Source organism: Felis catus, chromosome B1, assembly GCF_018350175.1.
Source record: "Felis catus isolate Fca126 chromosome B1, F.catus_Fca126_mat1.0, whole genome shotgun sequence".
NCBI classification, from domain to species: domain Eukaryota; kingdom Metazoa; phylum Chordata; class Mammalia; order Carnivora; family Felidae; genus Felis; species Felis catus.
In genome coordinates, this window is record NC_058371.1 from 107187269 (window position 1) to 107193500 (window position 6232).

Sequence of the window (6232 nt, forward strand, 5' to 3'; positions counted from 1 at the left end):
GCATAATCCCAAATAGGCATAGTTGGACTTTTAAAAGCATAAATTAAGAAAATAATTAGTAAAAATAATCTCTTCATTGGTTTGATATTACTAAATTATTAGTAAATATTAAAATTATTAAAGTAAAATACAATTATTAAAATTATTAAAGTAACATACAATTTTGATCAGAAACCTAAATTTTTAGAATTTGTGCATTTCACTTAGTGTTTTTTCTTCCTCTCATGACTTGGTAAGAAATAGGCTATAGTTCATATAAATAATACTTGAATATTTTTAACATTTTATATAATACCCATTTTAAAATGCACCAGTTATCACTAAAAACTGAATGCTTATACAAATGAAAGAGGGATAGTTGAAAGTCAATGTTCTTGAAAAGACACATTTCTCATTAAAGAATTCTGCAATCAGAAAATGCACATAATGTTACTGGTCCTGGTAAATCTGTAGTAAAAATAATGAATTAATCACTTAGTAATCTGGTATGAAGGGTGAGAAAAGTAGTGAAAATAGCTAAGATAATTAGCTAAGGGAAATATAAGATGAAAATAGATAAAATATGATATAAAACATGAGAAGAGAGGGTAAAAATGTCGAGCTTTATAATGCATTCAAATTTAAATTGTTATCAATTTAAAATATACTGTCATAAGTAAAGATTGTCATGTGTAAGCCTCATGGTAACCGCAAAGCAAAAACCTATACTAGATATACCAAAGATGATGAGAAAGGAATTTAAAAACGCCACTAAAGAAAGTCATCCAACCACACAGGAGGAGAGAAAGAAAAGAAGAAAAGAGTTGAACTACAAAACAGCCAGAGAACAGTTAACAAAAGAGTAATAATACATACCAATCAATAATTATTTTAAGTGTAGATGGTCTAAGGTCTCCAAGCAAAATACATAGAATGAATAAATAAAAAAATAAAGAAACATACAACAATGACAAAAACAAAACCCCTCCATAGGCAGACTATAAGAGAGTCACTATAGGTATAAGCACACACAGACTGAAGATAAAGATAGGGAAAAATATTGTCCATGCAAATAGAAACCAAAAGAATGCTGGGGTAGCTATACTTACATAAGAAAAAGTGTACTTTAAAACAAAGGCTATAATAGACAAAGAATGGCATTACTGGTACAGTATGGAAGTTTCTCAAAAAGTTATAACCACCTTATGATCTGGCAACACCACTTCTAATTACTTACCTGAAGAAAACAAAAACACTAAATTGGGGGAAAAAAACTCTGCAGTGCCAAGTTCATTGCAGCAGTATTTACAATAGCAAGCCTGGAAACAACCTAAATGCCTATCGATGAATGAATGGAAAAAGAAATTCTGGTATATATATGCAATGGGATACTATTCCCATAAAAAAAGAATAAAAAAAAGAATGTAATCTTGCCATTTGCAACAACATACATGGGCCTTCAGGTCATTATACTAAGTGAAATAAGTAAGGCAGAGAAAAACAAATACCATATTGTTTTATTTATACGCGGAATTAAAAAATCAAGCAAGCAAGCAGGCAAACAAAAATTCACAGATAACAGAGAACAACGGATTGATAGTTGGCAGAAGCAGAAGGTGGAAGGTGGGTAAAATGGAGAAGGGGTCAAAAAGTATAAAATGCCAGTTGTAAAGTAAATAAGTTATGGGAATAAAATGTATAGCATTGTAAGTATAGTTAATATTATATGAAAAAAAGAAAATGCACACTGTTATTAAGAACCACACCTAAAATTTCCTGCAGTTTAGCTCCACAAAGTAAAAGGTTTTGAATTAAAAAACATATATTTCTTTTTTGTTGAAGCGATACAAATAAAATAACTCCTGTATTCCTTCTAATTCATAAGAGTGGAATGAATCTTTTTTTCTTTGTTTATTTATTTTTGAGAGAGAGAGAGACAGAGCCTGAGTGGGGGAGGGGCAGAAAGGGAGGGAGATACAGAATCCAAAGCCAGCTCCAGGCTCTGAGCTGTCAGCACAGAGTCCAACTGGGCTCAAACCCACAGACCTTGAGATCATGACCTGACCTGAAATTGTAGGCTTAACTGATTGAGCCACCCAGGAGCCTTGATGAATGAATCTTAATCATCATTTCTCATGTAAATTAACATCAGAGAACCCTGAAAATGTCTTACAGTTCAACAAATTTACATGTAAATACAGATATGAGTTTAGAAAAACAGCAACTCAAGGACTGTCCATTGCAAAAGACAGAAACTGCTTAATGATAAATTTGCATCTCTGTAATTAAAACAATTCTAACATATCAAAGTATTCTTCACTTAGCGTAAAATACCAATACAAACATTAAACAATGTGAAAGAAGGAATGAATAATTTTCAATCTCTTCTCCTTTATTGTTTTCATCATGGTGTGTGTTATTTTTTTTCCCAACTTTCCATTATGCACACTTAAAATATATTTAACTATAAATCTGCTTGTCTCTCTCCAGGCTATAATTCATTGTGTGTACTTACAGCCTCAAAAAAACTTCCTCCTGCTTGAGTTACAAACTTTCATTGGCAGAAATTAGAGAAAATAATTATTTTGCCTAATATGAAGATCACGTAAGTCTTCTGCTCTTCTGACTCCCTACAACTTCTGTTTTTGTTTATTTGTTGTTTTACAGATTGTAAAAGTTGTACTTAAATCCTAAAGTTTATTATCACTTCCCTTATTTGACAAATGAGAAGACTTTGGAGACTTAATGATATTATTTTAGAATTATACAACTAATAGAAGTCTCAAAATTGTCAAAATACACTATATCCTCTCCTCTTTGACACCAAAAAGTGTAGTTGCAGTAACATTAGTGATCCCAGGAACTGAAACTGGGTGCATATTTTACTTATAGCTTCATACTGATAGTATTATACGATGATATATATCTTTGGATATACAATAAAGTTCCTACATGTATGATAAATGACGGAGAATAGCAGACATTTTAAAAAGATCTACTTTTTAGAATGGTTATAAAAGGACACTTTGATAATGTGAGAAAAATTTAATTGTACTGGTTCCCATCACTCTATTAGCCCACAATATCACAAAAATTATTGTTAAATTACTAGAGTACAGATTAAAGACAGTAGACTAAAGATGTAGAGAGATATGATGAATTTTTAAAAACCAAGCTTTTTAATGTATAAAAATTCTTATCTTCCCAGTTTGTTCATCACAAAAAAATATTCATTCTATATTTTATTCTCAAATATGCAATATATACTTTGAAATGGAAATAATACCTTGGGGTAAGTGATAATGAACTCCTTTCAATCACATTTTATGGTTATGACCTTTATTCTGACAATAATTTAACATTTTAATTAAATCTGAAGTCATTATCTTTTCTAAAAATTTGTCCTTCATCCCTCTTGATATAATTTAATGAAGTAATTTTCCATCCCAATCTGCAATATCTGGTTATGAATCTTAATACCATTTTTCAATGAAATGCTTCTCTGTTATTTATCTTAAGACAATCTTTGAATGACTGGAAAATTAAGAAATACTTTGACTTATCAAATAGTTGAATAATATAAAGTTGTGGTAAATGTATATAATTAGTCCATAAGTGTAAATGTGTTTTAAACTGACCTGACATGCAAATAAATTATGTGCAAGTAAAATTCTTTAAACTTTATGACTCCAGAACTTCACATTATCTTAGAGAAAAAAAAATGGTGAGAGAGAGAGAGAGAATGAGGGACCAAGAATCAGACTCTTTAACTATAGGGAACAAAATGATGGTGATGGCAGGGGAGGTGAGTGGGGGGGGAGGGGAAATAAGTGACTGGGATGAAAGAGTACACTTACCATGACGAGCACTGAGTAATGTATAGATTGCTGAATCAATATATTATGCACCTGAAACTAATATAACACTACATGTATACACTAAAATTAAAACTAAAAGACTTAATAAAAATAATATCTAAAGTCAAAAAACTGAGTTATTTGAAGTCTATAGCCTAAAAATGGAAATTTATTTATTCATGTATTTACTTGAATTAATTACCCACTAGGTACAACAGTACATTTTGTCAAAAAAAAAAAAACATTCATTGAAAAAAAATCTGTGACTCTATGTATGAGTACTATAGTGGTTGTTTGGATTGTAGCATTCATGTTATAATGCAAAGATGTGCTTGAAAGTGTAACACTGAATAGAGACAGTAAAAAAAAATCTTTCTCTAGTCACATAATAGGGAAACCACAGAAAAATTCGTGTCTTATTTTCTATTCTTTTACTTTCAACTTTATGCCCTATGTCCCCTGTACATAGCATAAGATTATTGATAATATATGGTAATGGATAAGTTCATAGGCTTTGTAGTTAAATGCTAGAACTTAAATTATAGCTTTACTGTCTTATAAAATTTAACTTTTTCCTACCAGTTTTCTCTCTATAACTTTAGACATATATTAATATAATTCACATTAATATATTAAAGGTGAAAAGTATATGATTATCTCAAAAAATAGAAATATATTTATTATAAATCAAAATCTATTTGAGATTAAAATTAAAAAATTATCAAAGACTATCTTATTAAAAAAACCCGGAAGCTAATATCATACATTATGCTGAAATAGGACAATCATATCACTTAAAATCAGGAATGAGATTAGAATGCCTGCTGTCTCCAATTTTATTAAATAATGTGTTGAAGGAACTTATCAAAGAAATAGGACAGAAAAAGAATTTGAATATATTTAAGGATACACAACACATATTCCAAGCAATCTTTTTCTGCAAGATAAGATCATTTAAAGACATTATTCAAATATTAGATTGCATCATATTCTCTATTTAAAAGCAATATTTTAAAAGTAGAATCCATTATAATAGAGATAGTTTAATAAATTGTTTGACAATATCAACAGTTATTTCTTACATAGTGGTCTGGGTGAAAACTTTGGAGTAGTTTTAAGAGATCATGGAGACATTATGGTGGGTTTGCTGTAGAAGACCGCTGGCCTTGTGTGTTTGGCTATATGTCCACACAAATGGCTAAGCATATTGTACACAAAGATTCTTGATGTTCTTGAACAAATTCCTAAAAATGCAGCATATCAAGAGTATACAAAACAGATCATGAATGAGAAACTGAACATGGTTAGATGGAATCAGATGTTAAGAGATTAGAAGACCATCTTTAGGGTGGCCAATTAGGAGAGGTGATTCTTCAGGCTGAAAATGAACTAAGTCTGGCAAGAAAAATGATTCAGTGGAACTTTTAACTGGAAGAGCCTCCTGCCAACCAATGGAAATGGCCAATATAATAATCATTAAATGACTAATGTGTTCATGGGAAACAGATGCAATTAAATGTACTTTTATGTTAAAGATGTTTCTATATTATTGACAACTTATAACCAAGAAAACTAATGCAGAACATATTTAGGAAACTTGTTAATATTGATGAGTATGGTAATGGGGACTTGTGAATCCAATTTTGATGTGTAAAGCATTCATTTAAGTTATTTAAAAAATAGAGACATGATGGAATAAAAGGAATAGAGAAAATAACAGTAACTCATAAGACAGCAGAGTTTTCAAGCAAAAGAGAACACTTATTTTTGCCTTATCTTGTTTGGTTTGCTCTATGCTGATGGAAAAGACATAGATTTAAACATATTTTAATTAATTTGAGAGAGAGAGAGAGAGAGAGAGAGAGAGAGAGAGCAGGGGAGAAGGGCAGAGGGAGGGAGAGAGAATCTCAAACAGTCTCCACACTCAGCATAGAGCCCAACGTGGGCTCCATCCCACAACCCTGAGAGCACGACCTGAAGCTAAAATCAAGAGTCAGACGCTCAACCAACTGAGCCACCCAGTAACCCCTAGAAATGATGTAGTCTTGAATGAAAAACTTTTAGTGTAGAAAAGACAAGGGAGAGTTGGTAGAATGATGTTCTGAAGTAGAGAAGCAGAATGGACCCCACTGCACAAGTGAATGAATTGGTTTTATATAGGATAGTGGAAAGTGCATCTCTGCTCGAAGTGGAAAGGGAAAACATGTACTGAGAATGTACAGTGACACTGGGTATGAGAAGAACTGCCCAGGTCTGTGTACTGCTGTCACTTATAAGAAAAAAAAAAAGTATTCTCTGGTTTACATTTAGATATTGGCCCTGAGAAAGAAAGAAGAACCAAGAATAATACCAGTTATTATCTTGGACTCAAGGGCAAATCAACTAATATAACTAGA

General features: G+C 31.3%; 1 pseudogene; it reads left to right on the forward strand.

Moving 5' to 3' along the window:
* Window positions 1-4971: 4971 nt before the first annotated feature.
* On the forward strand, window positions 4972-5306 carry LOC101095492 (annotated as a pseudogene).
* The last annotated feature ends 926 nt before the right edge of the window (window positions 5307-6232 follow it).